Genomic DNA, 13655 nt, shown 5'->3' on the forward strand with positions numbered 1-13655 from the left:
ATTATTATTATTATTATTATTATTATTATTATTATTATTGTCGTCGTCATCAACAACAACAATAATAATTTATTAATTAATTAAGACATATATCTATCAATTATTAAAGCTCAAACTCTTACTATAAGCACTCAATCAATTATTTGTGCTAAAGAGGCACCCACAATGGTAACGTGCTCAACCCACAAGGCCAAACACATGGTGATGTAATTAAATATTTACTTAATCCGCTCAGAATAAACAACTGCTAACCGCTACGATTCACCGGCCTGTCTACCAATGCTAACTCTGGCCCAGCCAAGGTTGCCCCTTCCCCTCCCTGCCAGCTGGCAGAAAGAGGCTGAGCACCAAACAGCTGATCTGCTCCTTGCTACCCAAAGGATAAGAACTACTAAAACGGTAGTGTGCCTAAATCCTTCCTTTTTAAATTATTTATTTATTAAATTTATATAAATTATTTCCTTATTTCATGAGGCAATGTCCCCTTTGATTGTTACTAAAACTAAAAAGAGGGGAGGGAAAAGGGCCCACCAGACCGTGGCCTGCCTGGTGCAAGCGGCCGCACCCGCACCCGCACTCTCTACCCAGGATCGCAATCAATCCTGAGCATTTAATTAGTTCAATTAACTATTTCAAATAAATAATTCCAGTCCTGCAATGGGAATTTAATTGAAGCAAAGGCAAACTGTGGGAGAGAGCCGATGCTACCCCCCTTCCAAGAACCGAGCCGCACCACGCAGTAACAATTCCATCAATCTGCCAAACTCCGTCCTCCTCTGTTGCCAGCAAAGGAAGAGGGTGGAGAGAAGGGGGAACAGCCCTTAAATAACCTATCATTCCTCCTCTCCTCCCAGGTCACTCGCATGAGACTCAAAGGTCTTGCAATATCCCAGGGAGGAGACAAAGGCGACCCGTGCTGCCGAAGCGTGGCTTGCCAGTGGCTTGGACAATGTGAATGCAATAAGTTTCTTGTACAACCCTGTCCTCTGCTACCAAGCAATGCATGTTCTGTCTTTTTATTTCTTCTAAAACATCAATTAAAGAAGAAAAGACAGAGTAACTGCACAATGGCTTTTGATTAGTGGCTCTAGGAGACCTCTGAAAACACCCTCTATCTCACCTCATCTCATTACTTGCACACATTACGAGTTGCCCTTAGCACAGCTTTTTGGACGATGGTGAAGATAAGGATAGGGCACTAAGGCTATACTGATGCAGTGAGTAACAGCCAAAATGGGCAATGGTTTTACTTGAAGTAGAAAATTACTTGGTTAGCTATACAGTTAATTTTTAAAAAAGTGAAATAGATCAGTGTTTATATGTTATTTTTTTTCCAATTGATTGATTTCATTTACACTCTTTGATTTATACTCCATCCTTCCTGATATGAGTTCAGGGCAATAATGGTGTATATGTAAGTTTGACATTAAAACAGCATGTTACAAATCCACAAAGTCTTAAAATGGAGCCATCTAAAATAATTGGAGAGAAATGTGTTATAAAACAGAGTGTCTTGCAACAGATTATGACAAATCTTGAATTAGTACATGATAGGGATGCATGGAAGCCCCTCTGACCTGCTCCACATCTGAATAAAGGATTCATGGCCTCTCTGCCCTCTGGAAGACTGTCAGATCCAGTCCCTGTGATGGTCCATGGGAACATCTGTGTGTTTCTAGTAGCCACTCTTGCAAGTGGAAGAATGTAAACAAGAAGAGTAAGTCATAGATGGGATAGTTCAAGCAAGACAGAAAGACTTCTGGTCAGGTTAGTGACTATTGCAGAGCTGCTTACTCTCTTTTGCTCTTATTGCTCAAGGCACCAAGGAAAAAACCTGAGCAGCTTTCTAAGGCAGTCAATGTGAGGGGAATGAGTAAGAGATTTTAAAAATAGAATGGGCAGGGCCCTCTTTGACTCTTCTTAAAAGGGCAATGCAGGGAGCCACCTCATCTCTGCACTGCTTCAGTCCACTCTCCTTGGCCCCACCCTTCCTGTTATCTCAGTCTGGCATGAGTTGCACTGTACCTGAAGCATAAACTTTGAGTATTTAATCAGTGACTTGGCTCAATGAGTTAGGTATCTGTCTGTGTAGCCAGAGGGTGGTAGTTCAAAGCCTGCCTGTGTGGTGTTGGGCCAGGCTGCCTCTAGAAGAAGGAAATAGTAAACCACTTCTGAGTACTCTCTACCTAAAAAACCCTGAAAAGGGTTGCCATAAGTCAGAATTGACTTGACAGAAAAAAATAATAAAGATAAAGACACAGAAAGTTCACTTATAAAGACTTTACTCTCCTCCTTTGCCATGAACTAAATACAGTGGTGCCTCGCAAGACGAAAGTAATTTGTTCCACAAGTATATTGCGAAATGTTTGTCTTGCGAAAGCGCGGTTTCCCATAGGAATGCATTGCAATGCATTCCTATGGGAAACCTCGCAAGACAAATGAATTATTTTCATCTTGCAAGGCATCACTCTTGTTGAAAAATATCATCTTGTGAAGCATGGCCATAGAAAAAGCCTTCTTGCGAGTCACCACAACAATCGCAAAACGCTTTCGTCTTGCAAATTTTTCATCCAGCGAGGCATTCATCTTGCGAGGCACCACTGTATTTTCATGAGTTCTTCTATTTCTTCACTGCTAATCACAATGTGTGAATGCCAGATTTAACCTTGGAGGTTAATGCTTGTGCTGCTCTATCCTGTTAATGCTTCCAGGGAATTTCTTCCACCCTATGGTAGTGTCAGAAATCCAGAAATAGCTCCTACTGATTTCATTTTTGTACATTTGTCTAAAAACAATATGCATACCTAGTAAATGAATCATCCCTGATTTTCATATTGAGGTTGTATGCCTAAATTTGTTTCCAAAGTGAGGGAAAGTAAATTTAAAATTAATTTGATGTCCAGAGGGCAAATTGAATCAAATGGGGGCACTAATCACTTTAGTTTTCTTCTTTCCTTTAAAAGAGAGGTCAGATCTACAGATAGACAACATGCAATGCTCTAAGGCTAGCTGTTTGTGGCACGTTTATTCTCCTCTATAGGATCTACGATGTCCCAAACTAACTTTCTTCATGCCTGAGGAAGTGGATCTTGATTCATACAAGCTCACACTGAGACAAATCTGTTAGACTCAGAGGTGCAACAATATTTTTTATCTTTGGTTTTATTTAATTTAATTTTATTGTGTGGAGAATACAGAAAGAGGCTCCCTAAAGAATGTGAGGAGGGTGAAGACATTTGGGCATCCCATGGGAAATGATAGCCCTCTGGCTTATCTTTCCACTCCAGAAGCAGCATTAGATGGCTTCTGAAATGAACAAAGAATGATTAGTTTAGTTTATTATCAACATACCAAAATAATAATAATAATCTTACAACTGCAGAGCTAGAAGGGATCCTATGGATGATCGAGTCCATCCCCTGTCAATGTGACACGATGGGGAAACAAACTTCCAACTTCTGTCTTTGCAACCAAATGCCTAAATCACTGAGCTATCCAGCACGGCCAATTACTTGGAAAGTGGATGAAATTTCATGTATATCATGAAAGCAGAAGAAATCATTTTCATTCTCCAGTGTAAATCAACGGAAGCCTTAGAAAGTGATTCAGATTTGGCCACAAAGCAATCTGGACAGGATGTAAGCCACTCCAGACTAAATCAGGATCTATTTGAAATCCTGAATTGCCCCCCACATAAGATTGGGGAATCCATGATTAGGATCCTGTTCAGCAGCAGCATAATACATGTCTCTTCTTGTTTTCTAGCACAAGATCTCTTTGCTCGGCATTCTGCATTTAGAAATTGCCTCTTCAGGCAAACAAGGCTTCTGTAGGCAGAAGGCCATATTCAGTGTCTCCTTATGCAAGCATGAAAAAAGTCAAATGGATTACGCAATGGCACATTGTGCAAAAAAGATTGAGCACATTCCTGGCCAACATAAGCAAAATAAACAAATAATAACAGAAGACCAATGAAATACTTGCTTATTCCCCAAAAGCTGATGCAAACAATTTTTAAAAAATTGCCACCTGCAAGATAAAACTGTGTCAACAACTGCATCTCTGGTAGTGGTGGGGGAAAGCTGTGGTACATGTGACCGCTATATTATTTTTCTTGCCATGTGAAATGTTATATTCAGGGTGTGTTTTTAAGCAGTGACTAGCACAACCTCTCATAAATGCATCACTTCATTTAAGCTGCTCTTTTGGGACCTGGCTGAAAATATTGCATTGAGGAGGCTGAGTAATGGGCTACCACTGCATTCCCATTGATTCCCATTGAAAATCCCTCTTCCATTGGGGTCTGCCTCATACATTCCAAGAAAGTTAGTCAGTCAAGGAACATAAAATATCCAGCATTCTACACATACTGCATTTTGGCTGAACAACTGCAAATAAAATAAAATAAAAAAGAATTTTTAGAAGTACATTAACAGTCTATAGCATGTCTAGTTATAGGCAGCAAGGGTTGTTCTAAAGTCTGCATAGCAGTTCTATATTTGAAAGAGACACAGTAGGTATATTTAAGTGTCTGAAAGGTTGTCACTCACAAAGTAGAGTGTATTTGTTCTCTGCTGTTCTGTGACTAGATGGGAACTTCAAAGAATCAGTTTTTATCAAAATCATACAGCAGAATTCCTTGTGGCAAGAGGTTTTCAACAGAAGAACACATTGCCTTCAGGAAAGTGATGAGATTTCATTTGCTGGAAGTGTTTCAATGCAATCCTTATAACTTCAGGTTAGGGAAGCTGTAGTTGCCCAATTCCAGCACTTAGCAGAAATATAGACGACTTCCAAAGTTCCTGCCTACCCGAACATTAATTGATTCTAAGAGATATGGCTGCGTTATTGTATGGAATGTATGGGAATCATGCTGAAGCCCATTTGCCTTGGCTATTCTTATGGATAAGAATACAAAAATTACATTATATATAGTGCAAACAATTGTGCACAAATGATCAGAAGGAAGGAAGCAAACCAGCTCACCAACTCCACCACCACTAAGATTTAGGTAACTTAGCTCTTATATGTTTTTATCTAGTTTAACCAAACATATTATTCAGCTATACATTTCATAACTGTGTTTCAGAACAATATTATTTTGAAGATGGCAGCCTTTTAACATTTGATTTACAGCAGAAATTAGATTCGAGCAACCTGGACATGTGGAAGTAGTAAGAGAATTTGTATAGCCTTTTAGAATGAGCATTTATAGTTAATTGAATAAAGATAATTAAAAGGTAAGATATTGGAAAGATGCTCAGATATTCCTTTTAAATAAGAGATATGTCAGTGATGTCCCTCTAATATTGTGCATCAGAGATTCAAATTTTATCCCTGCTGTAATTCCACTGAGGTCAATTAAATTACACTGGGGACTAATTTAGCTCATCATTGTCTTTCATTATGATTTGTTTACAGCCAAATTTTAATTGCATCCCATGAAATTTTAATAAGGACAGGTTGGGAGAGATCTGTGACCTTTTGGGAGGACTAAAACTGTTTAAAAATTAAAGCAAGCATATTCTCCTCTTTTCTTTTTCCAAAGCCGACACTGATGCAATTAATCAGAAGAAACAGACAAGGATCCCTGTGAACTTCAGTCATGGAAAGAGAAGTTTTGATTTGACAGATGGTCGAGAGATCTTTGTCTTGTTCTGTTTTGCCTTCCTGCAGCTGAGCTATTTTTGCATGAAATTGACTTCTCCAATTGCCTGATTCACGATCACCATATTTCAACGTTAGACATGGATTTATAGCCCCATTTAACCCTAATGCAATTGTTACATGAAGTGAAAAACAGAGATTTTTTGCTGTGGATAACACATGTCCCAAATCTGAACTGCTCACTTCTTGCTTGAACTAAATTGAACCTGCAAAATACCATTAATGTACTTTGGAAAAGTTTCTATGTGGTGTACTTAATTCCCCCCCCCCCCCCTTTCAAGATAGCTGCAGACAGTCAGTCAGAACAGAAGTGAAATAGGGTGAGCTGCGGCAACAAAGCACAAACTGCAGTCATTTAGCAGAACTCATGCTGTAATTTTGTAAAATGAAAGTAACTTCTTGCTATTAAAATGTCAAAGAAGCAGACTGGTAGCAAGAGTAAATGTATGATGAAAGAGGACATCACATCTGCTCTACCAGCCTGTGCACGGGGGTGGCAGGGAAAGAAAAACTGGCTAAAGGCCAGTCGCCAGACGACAAATGAAACAGGATGGGCATTTATAAATGTATAGGTTGGGATGCACCACTTGTGACCTGTAGGCTGCACAGGATTCCCCAAAGCTATCCTACCAACCTGAATGCACCATCTTAGGTCATTGGATCTTGGAAGATAATTAGGTTTGTAACAGGTTCACACGTGAATGGAAGGAAACCATGGAATCCCAGAGATCTTCAGGTATGGTTAGGAAAGAATCCTGCTTGAACATTTCAGTGACCCGCTGTCAGTAAGAGCTGAACATTCTGGACAAGGTGGACTAGTGGTCTGAGTCATTAAAAGGCAGCCTTCTGTGCTCTCCTATTCCAATGGCCCTTTGGCAAGCCCAGTCATGACGCTGCATTGTTCTGCCACTGAGAATTTTGTAAAAGTAATAAATGATGCCACCGAGCACCATTAGGTATCCTGAGCAGTGCCTTCCCCACATGTTCGCATCTCCTCCCTGCCAGTTGCCAACACTTTCCCCTTGTTACTGGTGCCTGTCAGAGGTTATTAATTGTTAGTATTTTATGTTTGCTGGCTCCATGTGCTGCCTCCACCCACCCCAACTGCTGTAGCCTATTTCTGTTTTATATCCCCTCCCCTCACTGACAGTCATTTTGTTCCCTTCCCACTGGCCTCTGGGCCTACTGTTTCTTTGAACTTCTAGGAGGAAGCAAAAGCAACAAAGTCCCCTGACAGTAGCTGCCCCAAGCATCTTTCAGTCAATGAACTTGGAGACACCCTCAGAACTGTTTATCCCTCTTGTGTTCTGGTTATGGTTGTGAACGTAGGGTGTTGGTTGTTGGGTTTTTGCTTTGTTTTATTTTTGTACTGCCAGATGGGGAGAGGGGTAAAAAAAGGAAACTCAAGAAGACACCATCACTGTTGCTTTCGGAGGATCAAACTGGATGATACAGTTAACATGTCACTAGAAGCAAGCTGCCTTGACAGGTGAAAGTCTGTCTTTTTGTTTTAGCTTGCCTCAGACCACACGTTGCAAATTACCTTTGCAGTTGCCCATCAGGAAATAAATGAAAGTCTCATTTGCAGGCCTGATTTCTCAGACCCACAACTGCGAAGAATTTTCATTTCACTGTGTGTATGGGGGGGTGTTGTGAGATTAGGAAATACATCTTTCCCTTAACACATGATCTGATCCTGAGGGCTGTGAGTGTTGTTGTTGCCAAAACCACTGCTAGCAAAGAACACTTTAGAAAGCAATTTTGGAACATGAGGAAGAGAAAATGAGGTACACGTAAAGTGAAATATGTCAATGGAGAACATCAGTGTGAAGTACGAAAAAAATGAGAGGAATGAGAAACACACACTTGAAATAAATTCAGAATGTGGCAAGTAAATGAAACAAATGTAAAGGGAACAGAAGGGGAGGATGAAACACCTGCATGGATTATTCAGCTTGTTCTGTGTTTGACCTTGCAGATGCTGGTGCCATCTTCCCATTGCTTATCAGTCTAAGGATGTAAATTAGTGCTTATCTCATCCTTACAGATGAAGACAAGTAACTGCAACATTCTTGCTAACATTGTTAGCAAAGATGGTGAAGAATTTCCTGCCACATTTGGTTTAATTTTTACAGTGGTAGGAAGGATGCTATGTGGAAAACTGTCCTTCTCGCACAACATTATTTTTTATTTATTATATTTCCCTTCTGTTTTCTTCTCTTTTTTTCATATGCAGATGGCAAAAAAGTAAGTTTGCAAACTACATGAATTCTATGAATCTCCAAAGCTTGGATATATGCTGTTTTCTTTAAGAATTTGAAGCACTGAATGAGTTGTTTGCATCTTTCCTAACAGTTAGCCATGCTTGCTTTTGCTGAGTGTTGATGAGTGTGTTTTCCTTCTTTGAAGAGAAGGATACTAGGGACATTTTTGCACACATTACAAAGAGCCTGGCTAGAAAAAGGGCTACCTCTTTGTCATGCTTTCCACTGGAGACAAGAAATCTCTTGGGAGGAAAGGAATCTTTTAAACTCCTGATCATGTTATATTAGTGCTGTCACGTCCAGAATGCACAAATTATATACAGAGAAAAACTCACATGTTTTATAAACTGATCATTGAGCAATGTGATTACAGGCACCAAGCCAAGCCAGATCAATCAGTTGGAGCTGCGTGTCCTTTGTTCACATACATTTTGAATGGCCAGGCTTATGCAGAGTGAGGCACATGACTCATGGCATCATCTTTTAGGCTTGCTAGGGCCCTGGGCCTGAAAAGCTGGAACCGTGGTTATAAGATATATCCACAGCTCCCTAGCTAGCCTGAAAGATGATTCCCATGATTCTTTTTGCAAAAATCTGATCATTCACAATTTGTCATTTCCCCTTACAATCAAGTAGTGAGGGATGTTCAAGAGACTCCTATATATTAGCAATCTGAGATTAGATTAGATTTATACCTGCAACTGCCTTGCTCAATAATGAATTTCTAAAACATGTGAGGTTTTTTGTCCTGCATATAATTTGTGCTTTCTGAACATGATAGGGCAAATAACACAACACCTCTTTGTCTCTGTCATGTAGTATAGGGTTAGACAACTTGGGACTTTCCAATTTGGTGACCATAATTTCCATAAACTGTTGTCAGCATGGCCAGAGGTCAAGGATTGTACATGTTTAGCCCAAAACATCTGGAAAACACCAGAGTGCTACAGAGGTGTCCTATTACTTATCCATGTCCTGACATTATTGAGTGGGTTATTTTAGGTACAATGGCAAAAAGTCATACAGAGGACAAGCAAAGAAATTCACAGCACTGGGATGTGAAGGCAGCAGATAAGTTGTTTCCACATGTTGCAATGCTGGGCTGGAGGATAAATCAACACAAAGGCAGTTATCTTCACTCTTAACAAGTGGTTCTTTCCAAAGTTTAGCAAAATGAATCAAGTTTCTAGCTCGCTGAGAAATGTATCTCCTCACAAGCTGCAGACTGCAGAATTGTATATGTATAGAATTTTCAAAATTCAACCCAGAAAGCGTGTTTGGGCATGAACTGCCTGGCAGTTTCAGCTGGTGAATAATGATCACATAGTAGGAACTTTATTCATGTCCACTGCTTGTCTCCCTCTTTTTAACTTATCAGCTGTGATTCATTGCTTAACGTTCTAAGAGGGTAAATGAGATTAAATTTCCATCAATAAAAAAGAAATTAAATTAAAGCAACAGATGTAGACAGGTTTTGATTTAGTGAAATAAAAGGGTCTCATATTAATCATACTTTTTTTCTAGAAATTCTATACTGTTTATATTTAGTGTATATATCTTCAATGCACCATAAAGTTCATGAGCATGTTTTTGTGCATACACATAAACTTTCACGTCCTGTTATAAACCATGCAGTTTACTTCATAACAGTCTTTCTTCTATGATACAAAATGTTCATCACATATACTACTGATTCGTTTGGTACTGATTGCAAAGTGCGAACCAGAACTTTCTCCATTATCTTGTACACTAATACTCCTATGCCTGTAACCCCGTTCATTGAACTGATTATTTCCAAATAAGCAAGAATAAATGGGATTCAGCTGTATATTCCAATTTAGGGCAGTCGTTTGGCATAAACAAACATTTTTTCCTAAGAGTTTAATTCATGGTTAAGATTGGGCATGGATGAAAAATTACTCCAAAGGGAAACAATGTCCACTGCCATACCGCAATTACAGCTATGGGATGTTCTGTGCAGGGATGGGAAATGATAACTGAACAAGCAATTAGATCAGTACATTTCATTTCATTTATTTATAAAAATTTATACGCCACTACTTATTTAAAAAAATAGAGAAAATTGCAAGTATAAGTAAAAAAAACTAAACATAAAAACTAATAGAAGACTACTGCTAAAACTCTGAAAGTTATTGAGATTCAGCCAGCAGCTAAAGAATACATACTACAGACAGGCCTAAGACATTTTGCTTGATGAGTTGGAACAGCAAGTGAAATCCACCCAGTCCAAGTCAATATACATAATAAGCCAGAAGGTCTATTTGGGTGCAAACCTGAAAATTCCATAAGCATCTCTTTCCATTCCTTACAGTAAAGATACAATATTAACAATTTTTTTTCTGTTCTTTCATGACACCCAGGATCTTCCACTTCACTGTGTCTAATGTTACGACTGGCACAATGGATTGTTTAAATAAAAAGAAGTCTTCTCAGCCACCATCAAATGGATCCCAAGGACCAGTGTTGTACCTGGGCCTCATGCAGAGTCTCAGTCATTCGGCAGCCAGCCTTCCCTATAGGGCACTATGCAGAAATCATATTATGCAATTTTATTACCAATGAAGTGGTGATTACTTCAACCTTATGCCCAAGCTCTGTGCAGACACCAGTGCTGTTACTAGTCCAATGGAAATCTGCCTAGATGCAGGGGTGGATTCTGTGCTGAATATCATCTAACTTATCCCAATTTGGGGTGGATGCCCTGTCATGCTCTGCTTGTGACTAGAAGATACATTGGCATAAATTCTGTTGCTTAGCATAGTAAGTCACAAGCAGGAAAGGCCCACAAATAAATGGAAGTTACAAAGGAAATTACTCATCAGATCCCCATTAATTCAATGGGCCTATTCTAGTGCATTTTACTATATTAAGTAATAGGATTTCATCCGTAGTTTATTCTAAGTCCATGTTACTGTATTTCCATAGATATTTCCATTATATTAGATGCAGCATGAGGTCTAAGTCACAATTAAGATTTCTGCATTACCAGCTCTGTTCGCTCGACAGAGTTTTGTACCTGAATTTCTGAAAAAGTAGAGCCTATATACTGCATATCAAACTGGTTTGGAATCAGAGATATGTGGATCCACATACTCTGTTTAGCTTGATGAGTCAAAAGTTGTATAAAACCATATGTGGCTGAACTCTTTTTTGGTATCTTCATGTGAATTGTGATGGTTTTTGCATTTTGTATTAAAAGCCTAAATTCAGTTGTTAGTCACAACTAGAGTAGACACATTGAATCAATTGTGAAATGGCAAGTGAACACTTGTGATAATGCCTTTGATTCAGTGGGCCTATTTTAGTTAGGGCTTGCAACAACATTTAAACTATGGCTAATAATGGACCGTAGTTCAATCATCAATGCAAATTAGGATTGCAGCAAAGAAATCAGAAGAAAACAGACTCAGAAGGACAGTGATGGAGGAATTAGAAAAGATCAAGTGCAAAGATGTGTCAATGGAGGCCAATGGAAGCATTCACACTCTTGTATTCCTGATCACTATGTCCAGATGTGAAAAATGAACAAGAAAGAAAGCTTACTGGAAGAAAACTTATTTGTTTGAAATAAAATAAAAGGACAAAGGGCACTCATTTGATGACCAAGATATAGTCATTTTGGACTGAGAAGATATGTAGTTTGAGAGAGGGGTCAGGGAGGCCATACATGTGTATATATAAAATCCCTCACTTAGCAGGGGTAGAGGCCTTAGATACAACCTGTCTCCTGTTTATCATGCTGCCCTTTCATCTGCTCCCAGAAAGATCAGGACCACACCCACCAGAAAGACCACTGTTAATGACCCATGACAATGTGTGGAAAAGGACTGCAGAAGTGGGATTTTCACTCACCCCCCCCCCCCGTCTCTTGTCCATCTAGGGAGACTATTCAGACCAGGGGGAAGTGAAACCAATGTGGACGATATATCAGGGATTCCTACCAACTCTCCTCAGACTGAAGAAGCCACTTGGATAAGTAACGAAAAAGTTCAGCCTAGTAAGAAAGAAGTCCAGTTGCCATGGCTCCACTTCCAAATAAGTATAAAGCTACAATATTTTGGATTACGGGAGATATCAGCTACTGCCACCAATTCTGCAATACTACAGGACAGTGGAGGCCATAAAACAAGAGTGTGGGGTCTTAATATGACTCAGGTTAATGCTGGCCACCTCTGAGAGGGAAACAAATAATTCAAAAGTGATACAAGTTTAGACTACAAGGCCCCATTGCCTTCTTGATTTTGGGCTTTTTGTTTGTGTTAATTAAAAGTAATGTGCTATTTATTTACAATCAGCAAGGAGATACTGGGGGAAAATGGAAGATTTGGCCAACATTAATGTTAATGTTAATGCAGCATGATCCCTGTGTATTTCTGCCATTACACCTTGAAAAATTGATCTTTCTATGCCACTTATCATTCAAGTGTGGTCTTTGTGCTTTTGCAGCAGGGGAAATACGCTGAGAAAAATGCAGCAGGGAGACGGAGATTAGCTGTAAGTAGCCACAGAAGCATGAGATCTTAATTCAGAATTTGCCATCAGGTGTTACCTGTCAGTTGTAACAAAATGCTGCAGTGGTGAAAAATTCTTAAGCAAAACTGACAGATCCAAATTGAATGGAGGGCCTGGATTTTAAAGCATAAATGTATACATATGCTTTCATTTTTGAAGGAAAGGTGGTGCTCACTATGGTGTAGAAAATGGAGAATGTGTCAAGCATAACCCAGAAGTCTATTAACACCCCAAGGCCACATTCCACAGAAGTGACAGACCTGTATATGTCTTAGAGCACAGCAGAAGAAACAGCATGATCTGGTGTCTCTGTTTTAGTGATACAGTCTGTGAAAGAGACTCCTGTTTTCAACCAAAGCTGTGATATTTCTCTTCAACGCTGTAAATTCTGCATGTACAGCAAGTACCAGGAATAGGAAGTGCCAACTGAATGAAATATTGTCTCCTTGGTATGTATATCACTTATTTCACCAATAATAACAGACATACTGTGGATGATCTAGCAGCAGAGTTTATGCCATGGAAGGCTGATGACATTGTCAGCTGTGGCAATTTTCCAGAAACAAAACAATTCCAATTTTATCCCTGAAGGCTCTGAGGGTCCCGTGGGATCCCTTTCATTTTTGGTAGACACTGTGGACCATAGGATGGGCAGATGTCTTTAATTTCCAGAAGAATCACCACCAACAGCATGATTTTGCCAGTGGTAGCCATTTTTGATAAATACTTCCCCCTCCTATCCCACAGCCCTCAATGAATTTCCCACAATGAAAATGATTGCAAAGGAGCAATCTGGGAAAGAGAAGACTCAGAAATACTTAATTTCCAGGAAAAAAATATGGCTGGTGGGTATCCTCAGCATTAAATAGCATACATTATGCTGCAGGATTTCAGCCTGGGAAAGCTTCGTAACTACACATTATGATTTTCCACATTCCTCCCCTGGTCACTCTTCCTAATAATGCTGAATGCAAGGAACTCTACAGATAATTATGGTTCTTGAGAGGCAATTAAGCATACAGCATTTATTCCTTGAGTTAACCAAAGCAGCATCAGCACACTGTTATGTGAAATATAGTTCTTGCAGCCTTCTTGGCTAGAGGAAGCCGTCACCAGCATCACAAAAAGAACACAAAAATAATAAAGCTGTGTGGTAGGTACTATTCAGTAAACCAGATTCCTTGGGATACT

Source organism: Pogona vitticeps, chromosome 2 (assembly GCF_051106095.1).
Source record: "Pogona vitticeps strain Pit_001003342236 chromosome 2, PviZW2.1, whole genome shotgun sequence".
Lineage (NCBI taxonomy): Eukaryota > Metazoa > Chordata > Lepidosauria > Squamata > Agamidae > Pogona > Pogona vitticeps.